General features: G+C 35.1%; 4 pseudogenes; 2 read left to right on the forward strand and 2 right to left on the reverse strand.

The window, feature by feature from the left end:
* Positions 1-203: 203 nt before the first annotated feature.
* On the reverse strand, positions 204-2,363 carry LOC120135829 (annotated as a pseudogene).
* Positions 2,364-5,353: 2,990 nt separating this feature from the next.
* On the reverse strand, positions 5,354-6,106 carry LOC120136042 (annotated as a pseudogene).
* Positions 6,107-6,653: 547 nt separating this feature from the next.
* LOC120136041 lies at positions 6,654-9,435 on the forward strand (annotated as a pseudogene).
* Positions 9,436-10,788: 1,353 nt separating this feature from the next.
* LOC120135855 lies at positions 10,789-13,437 on the forward strand (annotated as a pseudogene).
* The last annotated feature ends 1,470 nt before the right edge of the window (positions 13,438-14,907 follow it).

The following is a 14,907-nucleotide window of genomic DNA, read 5'->3' on the forward strand; positions in this document are numbered from 1 at the left end:
TTTTTCTCTCCATTTGGGCCTTTTTCTCTCTCTCTATTTTCTCTCTTTTTCAAGGATGAATCTTCACTTTTTTTATCTCCATGTAAACACAGAGTGTGAACGATAACATAGAAAAAAAATGGTGAAATGAATTGTTTTTATTCGTAAAGTTCATAAATGGCGTGATGGGAAAGATCTCTTGAAATAATTTTTCCCGAACCTTTGATAGTCATGTAGCAAATTCCACTGCATATTTTTGGTCGTCATGAAGAGATGGAATTTGAGGACACAATGAATGATACACTTCCTCTAATCCTTTTTGTTCTCAAAATCTTATTCACTAGTAGTTTCCACTTGATCTCATCCTTCTTGCTTTGTTTCCTGATCTTTTCCTTGAAATTCCTTGAAAAAACAAAACATGAGATATGATAACATATATTTAACCCAAAACCAGTTTTAGATAAATATGTGGGATGACACCACTTTTAACCATAGGAAACCAAAAACAATAGTTTTTCTAGGTACCTGCATAAAGGAGCTCTACAAACTTTTGAGCCAGCACATAGACGGGAGTATAACTCCAGTAGCTTCGACATTCTCTTGCAATGAATGCAGCCCCCAGGGACTCTCAATTTGCAACCGGCAAAGTGACGAACGAGCAATTCAAGCCCTTTGCAGGTTCTGCGTAAAATCCTTATCATGTGGACCAATAGTCCTGCAACCATCTCTGCAAATATGAACAAGAGCCTCCATTGCTTCAAATAATTCAAGATAAATCTTCCGTTCCTTTGATTTTCTGATTTTCTCCTTTTGGTTCTGAGAATTACATTTAAACATTAGTTCTTTTAAATGAAGAACATTTAAATAAGAGCCTCCATCTAGGTGCTAATAGCAATGGTATCAAAACAAAGCCTTTTTTTGGAAGAAAATCACTTACGTTTTCTTCTTCAATCACTGATTCCAGAAGCTCCTTTTCAAGTCCTGGATGCCTGTTCCTCATTGTTCTCCATCCTTGGGTTGCAACAACAGCCTTGAAGTTCTTTAAGATCACCCGTGACTAATCAGAGTTAGCCGAGGGGCATCGCAGAGTCACGAAAGCTGGAAAATATCAACTACGTTTTCTGTATTCATCAATCCAAGCTCCAATTCTTCTTCAACAACTCGCTTCAATTGAGGCACATTATATGCGTGTCACAGCAGCAACAATGGCACCATAAATTCTTTCATTTCTTCATTTTCATAACTGCAAAATGAAAAGCCAATAACAATTTAGCACATAGTTGCATGATGCAATAAATACCGGATATTTAATTCAGTTGATTCATACGATTTATTAACAAATTTGGGTTCAAATCCTATCATCTGCAATAGGAAAAGAATGGTTACCGGGAAGAGTACAAGAATCGGATGAAAACCCAAACTGCATCTTGGTGAACACCATGGATGGAAATTGGTTTCTTTTGGCCACATCCTTTTGCTCTTTTCAACATGTCTCTTAAGACTGGGGAAGCCATGCCCTGTTGAAAAATAACCAGTGAAGGGATTGCGTCAAGAATTTGTTTAAGATATAATAGGTTAATAGCAGAAATGAAGGATGTATTTACAATAAAAATCGAGATGGATATAAGGAATGCTTACAAGAACATTAGCATGTCCATAGATGATGTCACCGTTATCGGTTTCGATGGTAACATCTGCTCTATATCCTCCATCAAACAGATTATCCCATAAATCCTTTGTGGTTGTTGAAGCACAGTCGTTCCCTGTTGTGGCTGATCCATTCTTCCGCCCATTACTCGGAGCTTTAACAGGTAATGGAGGTGGCGTTGGATAAACATTCTTGACAGATTGCTTAGTAGGAGGAGGAGGTTTCTTTCTAATTGTTTCCTTCTTCCCCATTCGAATTCAGAAATAAAAAATGATTTCCTTTAGATCTGAAAAAAATAAAATTGAAATTGCAGAAATTTTATAAGCAACTCAAATTCGAAATTCATAATCTTCACAGATTGCTTTGAAAATTTGAAATTCAATGATCAAACAGAAGAAACGAGATCAAATTAATCAATTGTTTTTCCCTCGAATTTTCTCATAGGTATAAAACATAGGGATTGAATTCAAATCAATTTTCACTTGAAATATAATCGCAACTATCTGAAATTTGGACGAAAAAAGAAAGAGATAAAAAAGGATGAATAACGTACCTTTTTTATTCCCTTTTCTTTTGCCTCTCTTCCGACCGACCAAAATAACTTTCTTTCCCGCCAAAAAGCTGTCAAAGAAAAACAACAGCAGTCAAAACCACCGTCTGAGGTTCTTTTTCTCCTTATAAAATCCAACACCGAGCTGCAGCAGCTCGGTACTCTGGAAGTTATTAGAGAGAGAAAAAGGAACCCCAGAAGTTGAATTAAAAAATTAAAAAAAATATAATTTAATAAAGTCATTCGGTTCAGATCAAACCGTTACTAAAGTTACAAAAAATGTCGTGCAAACTCATTTAAGTATATTAAAGGTCACTCCACAATATTCAAATAAACATTTTGATTGTTAATTTTTTTTAAATTTATAAAATAATCATTACATTTATCAAATTGTTATATAATAATCATTATATTTTATTAAATTTGTACATTTATTATAGTGATTATTTTATAATAATTTAATAAATTTAAAAATCATTTTATAATTTATAAGAATTCAATAATTAAAATAAGCATTCAAGTATAAATTAGTGACCTACAGTGTACTTTACCCAAATAATTTCAGTTACTAAGGGATTGTTTGTTTACTTCAGAATGATTAAACGTTGAATGATTTAAATGCTGAATGATTCAGAGGCTATGTATGAATTAACTCTGAATGTGACATGCTATTTGATAATGGCTCTGAATTATTCAGAATGTACTTTGATGCTGAATCATTCAGTACTATTTTGCTGAATCAGTCAGCATTGAATCATTCAGAGGTGAAAAACAAACACACTGAATGTTAAACGGTTCAACATTCAACGCTAAATGATTCCATTCAGAACCAAACAAACAGCGGTTCGGTTTATAAAAATTGATATTATTATTATTATTTATCAATACTATTTCTTTTTAATTAGAATTTATTCTTTTATTACGTGTATTTTGTTATTATTATCATTTGATTTATTTTTTGTAAAATTATTATTATTTGTTAGTTCCAAAAACTTGTGTAGTAGACTGGAACACAATATTATGATAACTAATTAGAATTAAATCCTAATATTAAGAATCATATTCTAACATTGTTTTGAATAAATTGTAATTAATAAATTTTGGCTCTTGTCATTGTAGTTTTATGTAAATACAATGTAATTAGAAATTAATAATAATAGTTTGCTTAATTTGCACAAATTGCATATTCACATCAATGGTGTTATTATTTAAATAATCTACGACGATTACAATATATATATTCATAATTTTTCTTAGTTATTGACAACACACATATACCCGCAAACATAATTATTTGAACCCGAGATCTCTAAGAAGAACACTCAAAGGGATTATAAACGTATCCAACGTCTCAATGGATCATACCGTCACATTATGACTTCTACGGCTTAAACTATCGAAATAAACTCAATGGGATTAATTGAATTTAATAGGACTGACGATAGAGCAAAACTGAGTGGGATAAATTTTGTAAATGAAAATATATAAAATAAATTCATTTTACTGCAGCTTGGCGAACGCCATCTTCATCAGCATTTGCGGCTGAACATCATCCTGGAGTGTGATTGCTAATCTGTTATTAGCGTAGACAATATCTGCAATTGTAGATGATATTTTTCCCCTTATCCTTGATGATTGTAATGTACTGTTTCGTTTTACACCTAAAGGAGGAACTAAGGCATGTGGCTGGATTGCTAAGAAAACCTTATTTGAGACTTGTCCCATGGATTGGATTTCACACTCCACTGGAGTTGCTAGCCCTTCTCTTTGTCTAATGAAGCATATTTGATAAATCCAAGAGCTTTACTCCTTTCTTCTACATCAATGTTGGATGCAACCACCGAACTTAGATGCCATCTCACTATCCTTGTAACCGTCGGACGACAATATTTCCCAACACAAAAGTGGCACCGACAAATTGTCATTGAAACTGACCCATTATCCAAATTTATCTTAACCATCTTCCATTGGGAATAAACATGTCCCAAAACTAAAATCTTATTTTAAAAACGAAAAAAAAAGTTTCAGCATGCAATTTGGTTGCAGAGAAGCTGAGAAAAGGTTCAAAGAATCGGAGTGACTTTTTTTTCAACGAAGAGTAAATTCTACTTTTCAAATCTTCACAAAAGCAGCAAATCAACTATAAGCAGATCGGTCACATCGCAATTACACAACTTGTAAAAAATAACTATAATATGATGCAAAACACGACAGGAAGAAATAATACAAATATAATTGCTAGGCCAACTGATAAAAGGTACAAACTTACAATTGATGATGAAGCATTTTCAGAATATTTTGGTGATTAACCAGCACTCTAATTGTGTATGTTTGTTGCGCTTCTGATTAATACACGGTGCAAAAGGAATCAAACAAAACAACAATTTTGTGCCTTAAAGCATACAAATCAAGGAACTAAGGCTGCATTTTCTAAATCAAAGCAACCTAAGGACAAAGAGAGAATCTATAACCTTAAATTCTAACATTTTTAATGTAAATGCAATGTTGTCGAGGACAACTCCAGGAATTTAAACCTTTATATGCCCCAGACACAATGTTAAAAAAAGCACTAGCCTGATTGAAGTGACGTGCAATATGTATTCGTGCGAGTTATCGTACTATATCTAAGAGCTTGGCCTGAAAGGGTGGCTCTTTTATGGAATAAGACGCCTTGATAACACTTTGTTAATGGTATTAAAACCTAGCTAATAACGAGCAAGGTGAACTCCTATTACTAATTTCTCTGCAACTCAATACAACTGAAGCTCAGGTGATTGTATCATCAATCTGGAATTCAAGATTAAATCTGGATCAATTTTGAAGATCACTCAAGAATATAAACAATCCAAGCCTGACCAAAAACAATACTAGAGCTCATGACGTGCAATATGTATTCGTGCGAGTTATCGTACTATATCTAAGAGCTTGGCCTGAAGGGTTGGCTCTTTTATGGATAAGACGCCTTGATAACACTTTGTTAATGTGTATTAAAACCTAGCTAATAACGAGCAAGGTGAACTCCTATTACTAATTTCTCTGCAACTCAATACAACTGAAGCTCAGGTGATTTGTATTCATCAATCTGGAATTCAAGATTATAAATCTGGATCAATTTTGAAGATCACTCAAGAAAATTAAACAATCCAAGCCTGACCCATCAAAACAATAGAGCTCAAAGCAAACGATTGAGAAAGTCATTCTAACGAGCTCAACTAAAAAACCCCAGCAAAAAAATCTTAAGAAAAAAAAAGGAAATACCATAACAAAAATCGCAACGTATAGCATTATCAAGTCTACAAGATCACAGGTTCTTCATCGTATTACCAATTGACAACATAAGCAAAAAAATCTACAATCAAATCCAACAGCTTCACATCATAAGGTGAAATGAAAACAAGAAAAAACCTTAATCGACACTCTGCATTATATCCTCAGCAGAAATTGGTGCCTTTGTCCTTATCGGCGGCGGCACGTCCCTTGGCCTTACGATCAAGCAAGGATTTGCGGTCCTGTCGAGCCTCAGCTGGTAATTACAACCTTCGATGGGTTGATTCCGACGTTCACGGTCGAACCGTTCACTTTCTCGCGAGTGATGCGCTCGATGTGGATCACCCACTTGCGGCGATAAACTTGAACCACTTTCCCTTCCCGGCCTTGTAGGTTCCGCGAACGACTTGGACTTCGTCGTCCTTGCGAACTGGCATGGACCGGACGTTGTACTTGGACCTCAGATCCGATGAAAGTGGAGAACTCATCAAGACGCGACGACAGACGAAGGAGCCGTGAAATGGGCCTTGCGGCTTTGCGGCGAGAGGAGGAGACGCGTGGGTTGTACTTCATTTTTGCTGCGGGTAAAAGGGAATAGGAGCTCCTCTTCTACTTAGAGATGGATAATGGTGTACGCGGGGAAACCAGGGTTTGAGAAACATATATGGTGGGAAATCGATGTGAAACTAGGGTTACTTGGTATTTGTCGGCCTTTTGGGTCTAAAATAATTTTGAAGGCCTAACTTAATCTGAGGGCTATTTCTCATATCCGTGGCCGAAGAACACAGTTTCAATGAGAATTCTACATATATGCTTGTGATGGGCTTTTATATATCCAACATAGGAGGAAATTTTACAAACGACAAAACTAGGGCCAATTTCACAAATATACAAAAGATAATATCAAAAAACAAAGTAACTAAGAACCTAGAAGTATTTAAAAAGTTAAAAGAAAAATACTTATTTATTAATATTCAAACTTATAAATACCTAAATTTGATTAAACCAAAACAATTTGGAGGGCATGACTGTTCTCATGTTCTTCATGACTCCATCAATGTTTGAGTAAGTATCTTTATTTAAGCAATACTAACTTAATAGACCTCACCGCTAGAATTCGAGTCGGAGTTCGAAAAGTTAAAAGTATAAAAATTAGAAATGATCAAATTGAAAAATATAAACTAAATATACAATTTTAACATAGTATAAGGGCTAATAGGAAAGTTTGGCCTTTCTTTCACTTACCATTTCTTTTCGCTTAAAATTGATTCATGATCTTAAAATCGAAGAGGTCTTTTTGAATTTTCAGGAGAGCATAGATTCTGAGGAAGACGATGGCCGCCGCGAAACTCGCTGCGAAAACTAACGAGCCAAGTTCGAGTGGCTCGGACTGCCTTGGGTTCTCGAGAACCTTCTCATCAGATGCAGTAGTTGAGGTCAAGCCAGGCGAGGTCGGAATGGTTCTGGAATCCCCGACGAACATCGTAGGAGGGTAAATTTCATTTTTAGTCGAATTTTAGGATTTTTTTATCGATCGTTAGTTTTCTCTTCTAATTTTTGAAAGAATAAGGAAATATAGAACTATCATGACGCTTGATTTACGTCGTAGGTTGTGATTTACTCGCCTGCAAGAACTGCAACTCAACAAGGATCTGGGAAAGTTGGAAGGTGGAAGATCAATTTTGTGTCAACACAAAAGTATGTTTTCCACCCTTTTCCCTTTAACCTTAAGTTTCCTATTGTTTAAGTTGTAGAAGCTGATCCTTTTTGTGTGTCAATTTGCCAGTTTCCTGTTAGAATATTATTAACTCTTCTAGTTAAATGCGATCCTAAGTATTTTATTGCAAATGGAAGAAAATATGTGCCGATTCTTGTAAATGGAAGAAAATAAAAAGATAGAATTAAGCTAGTACTAATCTTCAACCTTGCGTATTTTATTGCAAGTAACCCAATTTGAAGATTTTTTTTAATTGAATCAAGGTTTTGTTTGGTTCTTTCTGGGTTGTGGTTTTGTTCTATGTAGCTCTTACTCTTCATTACACTTCCTTCCAAACACATTTTTGAACTTGGGTATAGGGATATGGCCTTCAAAAGGATAATTCAAATACATAGACAAATCTAGAAAAATTGGAACATACCCGTGTCAGCAGATGGTCATATCGAACACACGCTTTAGTTCGAGTAACATAGGTTTTATTGTTGAAAACTTGTTTTTTGAAATTGCGCCACAAGTTCATCTGGTCAGCTGGAAGTATATCTCAGATGTTTTTTCCCTTGATTTTCAAAACCAATAGTATCTTGTCGTTGAATAATATGGTGCAGGTGGGAGAACCCATTGATGGGTTGGACATCAACAGGGGACCCTTATGCTAATGTTGGTGATTCTGCACTTGATTGATAGTGAAGAAGCTGCTAAGTCTTTTGCTGAGAGACACGGGGGGATTATGTGGTATGCTCTGTCTTAAATTTCCCTTCACTCTTTTGCTGCAAAGTCAGTTTTGATTCATCACTTATTAGATGTTATTCTGTTACAGTACTGTTTTTCTCCTTTAATGAACTATTCTCTATCTTTTGTGAGAAACTAATTGGTATTAAATCTTGAACTCATTTATGCAGGTTAAAAAGCGCCTGACACCAGTGTTAAAGGTTTGAAACTTTAAACTCTTCCTTTTGCTTTTGTGCCACAAATTCTGTTTCTTTGACATGAGCCTACATAGTAGCAGGTTTGTGAATGAAAATCATGGTTAATAATTTCAGCTAGGCAGAAGGACAAAAACCAACTCTAAATTTCTTAAGGAAATTTATTAAACAAACAACTGCATCATCGGTTTTGAACATTGTTAGCTTATGGGAATGACTGCATTCAGGCCCTGCACTGTCTTGATCCTTGACTAGACATTTTTCTTTGGAATCATAGTAATTCCCTCTTTTTTGGTTGGCAATACAAAGCTTGAAAGAGAAACAGCCGGAATCCATATCGAGGATGGTACATGGTAACCCATCTTGTGAGTTGTGACAAGACACCACACAAAGATGTTTGAAACCAATTCATTGGACACATCCTCCTGCAATAATTGACTGCAACCCAATGAGCTGCCCCATTAGCTAGCCTCAGGATTCTCTTAAGATCCAAAAAAACCAAAAGATCTTGAAAGCATACAAACACCCTCTTTGAAATGAGACATTCTAAAGAAAGCACTTAGGAAAACCCTATATCTGTAAGGAAACTCTAACTTAGAGATAGATAAGTGTGTCCATAGTATTTTCTGCTATATTTCCAAAAGCTGATTTGATTGATTTAAAGTCATGGCCTGTACTAGAAACTGTAGTTCTTAGGCCCTCTTACCACATTGGAATCTTCTTAAAGATGCTTTGAAATCTAAATATCGACATTTTACTAGTGCACTTATCACTGATATCAGCACAAGGGTCGAGCTTTTAACTTCGGTTGGGCATCTAGACCAGGGTTATATATGACGACCATATATGCCAGTTAGAGTGCCCAACATCCTGAACAACGGCCATTAGATGCAAAACGTTCAAACATTGGTGAAATGGTCAAGTAAATACTCCCCTATTAGGTGGTCAATATATGTAATATATGGTTAAGAGATTATCTAGGTAGTTTCCATTGTATTCATTGACCCCTGATGTTATAACTGAGTTCCACAGGAAGTATGTATTATCTCGTAAAATCTGTTTGCAGCCGAAGTCATATGCGGATAACTTCAAGTGGAAGGGACCTGCGGTGTCTGCAGAATGATTATAGATTATCTTGCAGATCCTGCTTCTTTTTTCAGCCATAAATCAAGTTTCAAGACTCCTGCTCAGGTTTTTTCTCTGTTGCACATTTCTGCTGTATCTTTTTTTTTTTGTCGACAATTTGGATTAAAATAAATTGATCAACAGCGACCAGATGGGTGTTAACCATTTAATCTGATTTCGCCATTCATTTACGGTACAGTTAAGATATAATCTACGTTTGTTGAAACGTACATTTCCTGGTATGTGAAATACAATGGAAGATACAGCATAAATTTGAGTAGTGAATTTTGCCATGACAACAAATTTTCTATGTATGTTACTCCAACTTAAGCACCTTGCCTGCATTGTTGAAAGCTCGAATCAAATCCACTCAAATTTCATGCATCCACCAACACTTCTTTCTTGCTTACGTTTCTTTTAAAAATCTATATAAAATAATAATTGTCGCCACACAATTTTTCAATGAAAAAGAAAGATATTTTTCTAGGATATGTAATTTTCAAAATGAAAATTATTTTTTCTTTCAACAAACATCACATTTCAATTGATTTAATCTTAAGGGATGAAACAAGCAAATTATTTACCTATGCAAACCACTTTCAATTTTGTATTAAAACAGAAAAAAAAATGAAACATCAAATAATAACAGATTTATACAGTATTTTTATATAGACCTTAATTTAAATTTTATCCTGGAATAAACAGTAGGATCGAATTGCAAATAACGTGAGGATTTAGACGAAGACTTTTCTATTCATCTGATTCTAGTTATGAAGTTTCCAAGCAACGACAAGTACACCTCCAATCAAATTCTGTTTTCAAAGTTAATTGGATATTACTGCAAAATCCATAAAAGTGTAGGGGTCCACTGCAAAAAAGAGTGATCAATTTTCTATTAATCATACACCATACATAAATTATGGATTTAGTCCTTTATATACAAATTTGGTCATTTTTAATCCTGTACTTTCTTAAAATTTTGATCGTGATATAAGTAATGTCTATTAAATCTTTTATATCTATCAAGTCAAATTTCTACTAATCTTCATATTATATGTAATTTATAGATTTTATTCATGTTTAGCTTAATCACATTGCTCTTGAGTCCTATCATTTTTGGCCAAGATTGAAATCTTAAAATTGTAAAAGTACACAACCCAAATTGAGCAAATAAGAAAATAAGGATTAAATCTATAATTTATGCATGGATAGGGGGTTAATGACGGAATCTGACCAAAAATATATATCTAATCCCTTATTTTCCTTTTTTAAACATGTCCCCGTCATTTATATATATCATGACATTTTAATCCTGGTTTGTTTCGTTCAAACAGCAGAAACCAAACGAAACAACCACCTTCGGTATTTCCGCATCTCTTTAACGAATTTATTTCTTTATTTCTGTCATCTTTCTTTCAATGTTCCCTTCTTTGTGAATTTTGATTGTTTTCTTAACTTGGCATTTCGCATTCCCCTTAAAATTTTGGTCTTTGTTGCTAGGAACGGACTTTGCTCTGCTTAAGATTTTTGCGGTTGTTTTTTTTCTTTTGCCATCTTCTTTCTTATTAAATATAAATTGTTCTTCGTTTGTGTCTTAATATTTGTATGTAGATTTTGATTGTTTTAGAGTCCTCCACCTGAGAATTCTGTGTTTGTTGAAGGATCCCATCTGGGTTTCTTAGCTGGTGATTCTTCAACTTTCTTTGTTTTATTTCAGGTTCCCTTTTCTCTTTTCATTTCATTCCTTTTCCTTATTGGGTCTTTTTTTTATTTATTTCTTTTTTGAGTTGGATGAAATTTTTTGTTCCTTTCGCATAAGGATTACTTTTTCTTAAATATTTATGGGTTGTTTCTAAGTTTATGAAATGTGTTTGGTTGAAAGCAGAGTATGGATGTTGATGAAGATCCAAATATGCCAGCTGATGCTGTGGAGATATGTTTGGTGAGGCCCCACAGGATGGGACAGGGAAGAGATTGTGGGAAAAGATGAAGTATCAGATGGTAGAGTACCACTCATTGCCTGGATTTTTGAGGGACAATGAGTATATTTTAGGCCATTATAGATCAAAATGGCCAATGAAGCAGATTTTGCTTAGCATTTTCAGAATTCACAACGAGACTTGAATGTTTGGACGTAAGCTTTTTTCTTGTTTACTACTACCCTTTTTTAGTTTTGTTGTCAGACGCTAGCTAGCTAGGTCTCTACCTTATCAATAGCAGTGGTTGATCTTGTACAAGCACATCACCATTGATGATTATTTTCTTTTGAATTGGATCATAACTTATGAGTTATGGCTAAACTTGTTATGAGATAGATTGTATCATTGTTAAGTTTCACGTCTAGTTTACATCTCTAGTCTTTGGGAATGTGCCCTGTGTGTCATGCATCCAAAAACTCGCAAGTGAACGTAGGAAACATCTGCCCTTCCGTTTGGTCTATTTATTCTCTCAGCTAAGCCATTTTGCTGAGGTGTCTTATAATATCGAATCTCATGCGCTTTGGTCTCTATATATTCATCAAAAGGTCCATGTGAGTCACCTTCATTTCTGTTTTGATGCATTTCAACTTCCTCCCCGTTTCTCTCTCAAGCTTTGAACTGTTTTAACACTTGTAGCACTTGATCCTTTGACTTTAATGTATAAACCAAAAATTTCCTTGAATGTTCATTGATGAAGTTGACAAAGTACGAACTCACACTAGTCTGTCTTCATATGATCACATGCATCAGAATGTACCAACTCTAGTACACCTGGCTTTCTCAAAGGAGGTTGGCATGTGAAAATTGCGATGAGCAAATGAATTGTGTTTTGACCTTTCTATTTAGAATTGGAAAGAGAAGAACTAGAGATTTTGGGAAGAAATGTCAACACGTCTTGATTTGTGAAGTAACTTTCTGCTGTTATCAATTGAAATATACTCCTTTCTTTAGTATTATACTCTATGAATTCATGTTTCTGAGGTGACTGCTGCTTTGTAAGATCGTGGATTGATGTTGTCACTTATGCTATGGTATGTTGGGTATGACTATTACCTTTTTCAGGCATTTGATTGGGTTCTTCATTTTCCTTTCCCTTACCATATACACTGCAATGAAGGTTCCAAAGGTTGTCGATCTAGAAGCTCTGCAGCAGATTTCTGATGCATTGAAAAAGGCTGATTTACACAAATTGCAATCAGATATCCTGACTTGTCTGCCTTCCTTACAAACATGCCTGTTGCAAAATCTTCGAGAGGAGTTAAAGACTTCTATCCTTTAATGAATTTGAGTCCTACACTCTCACGTTGGCATGTTATGGAACATCTGTATAATTGTTTACCTGAGCTTTCCTCTTCCAGAAATCCATTGATTCTCAAGTTCTGGTATGTTTCATGTTCTTAAGATATTATTTTGGTTGTTAATGATTGACTTTGCATCTTGGGAGGTTCATGCAACTATACTTTTTATGTTCTTTCTAAATTGCAGCAAGGTATGAGGGAGCCAATAACACGATGGCCTTTTTTTCGCCTTCTGGGTGGTGCAATGTTTTGCTTGCTAGCTAGCAGCACCTGCCACTCCTTTCGTGCCACTCTGAACGCCTATCGTATATCTGCTCAGAGTGACTATGGGATTGCTGCACTTATAGCAACTTCCTTTTATCCTCCTGTTTATTACTCTTTCATGTGTGATCCGTTTTTCTGCAACCTCTATTTGGGATCTATAACCTCCTTGGGGATCACAACGATCTTGTTTTCCTTGTTGCCAATGTTTCAGAGACCCGAGTTTCGCAAAATAAGGGCATCCCTCTTCTTTGGGATGGGCATGTCTGGGGTAGCACCCATTCTTCACAAGCTTATACTGTTCTGGCAGCAGCCCGAGGCACTCACACAACCTTGTACGAAATCCTGATGGGGGGGTTCTGTATGGTGTTGGAGCTTTGGTCTATGCTGCAAGGGTTCCAGAGCGGTGCCTTGTACGAAATCCTGATGGGGGTTCTGTATGGTGTTGGAGCTTTGGTCTATGCTGCAAGGGTTCCAGCGGTGGATGCCTGGGAAATTCGACATTGCTGGCAACAGCCACCAACTTTTCACGTCCTGGTTGTTGCCGGTGCCGTCACTCATTATCAAGCCGGACTGGTTTACCTCGGCGGACAGAAATGGATGTTAAAAGAACAGATACTAGATAAACCGATGGCAAAGGAGCATTACTCTACTCTGCTCTGGAGTTATTTCTAGGAAACTGCATATACCTATTAACTTTCTTAAAGGCAATGATCATGTTGTATGAAGAGCTATATTTGTAAAACATAAACTTCCATTAATAGAAAGAGGTCCATACATTCAAGTCCAGAGACTAAAAGAGAATAACTAAAATGCAAGGCCGAACCCATATTCCTCAGTCTCTTACAACTCAAGAAAATGAAAGCCCAAACCGTAGAGCAAGCCTAAGACTAACAAGTCCAAAAAGTGAAATCCAACTTTTGAAAGCCTATTAGCATAATATCAAAATTAGCCCTAAGATTTATATGAATGGTCAACTTTGATCTATATTTTTTATATTTCACCATTTTAACTTTTAATGTTTTATTATTTTTTATCGAAATGATCTCTCTTGAATGAAAATCACAAGTTAATTAATAGCTAACATATATTGTTGATGTAATATTTTTACAAGTGTTAAATTATTGATGTGTCATATATCATATAATCATCTTAAGTGATGTGGTACATGCCACATTATCACCTTAAGTGACATAGCATATGTCGCATAATCACCTCGAGTGACATGGCACACCTCACATATTCACCTTGGATGGTGACATGCCACATTATCACCTTATGTGACATGCCACATTATCACCTTATGTGACTTAGTAATTTAACACATGAAAATATCACAATAGCAACATATATGACTATTAGTAAACTAATGATTTTTATCCCGTATAAGTCATTTTAATCAAAGATTGAAATGCTAAGAGTTAAAATATTTTAAAAATAAATATAAAGATTAAAATAATAATTTAAATAAATATTGAAGGTTAATTTTAACATTACGTCAAAATCATAGAGGCGGGGAAGTTTGTGCGTACCATCACTGGATAGTTACTAAATTAAGACTGCTATTAACAGTAACATAATTTATGTTTTCTTTTCATCTTCATTTACTCACATATTTGACAGTCAGACATTCATCATGCTTTGACCAGGTTGAGTCAAACGATAATAAAACAATGGTGAAAATAATTAATTTAATATATAAATAGAGAACTCTAAGGTCAGTCGAAAAGAAACCCCGGCGTCATGATGATGAGCCGTCGGAAGGCAGTGGAACCGTGTCGCTCTTTGCTGATGGAGGGACGGATTCTGCTGCTAATATGGCTCGTCGCCTACAGCTATTATAGGGATATGCTTATGGTGTGAGGAGAGGATTAACGAATCCTCGATGATTCGATGATAATGACCTAGAGGTGCTTAAGTCTGATGGCATTATTGATATCCGATTAATTTTGAATTAAATATTCAGAAAAAAAATTGTGAGCACATACTACATACCCTAGTAGTTATAGAGTATGAACACGACGTACGGTTGTTGTTAAGGCGTCCAGAAAGGATGATTAGGAACAAAAAAAATAATTAAAATCTTACAAAATATAATATATTAAAAAAAATACAAAAATAACACTAATGTATCAAATTAAAAACTATAATACCACAATA

This window comes from Hibiscus syriacus, unplaced genomic scaffold (assembly GCF_006381635.1).
Source record: "Hibiscus syriacus cultivar Baekdansim isolate YM2019G1 unplaced genomic scaffold, ASM638163v2 tig00110621_pilon, whole genome shotgun sequence".
NCBI lineage: Eukaryota > Viridiplantae > Streptophyta > Magnoliopsida > Malvales > Malvaceae > Hibiscus > Hibiscus syriacus.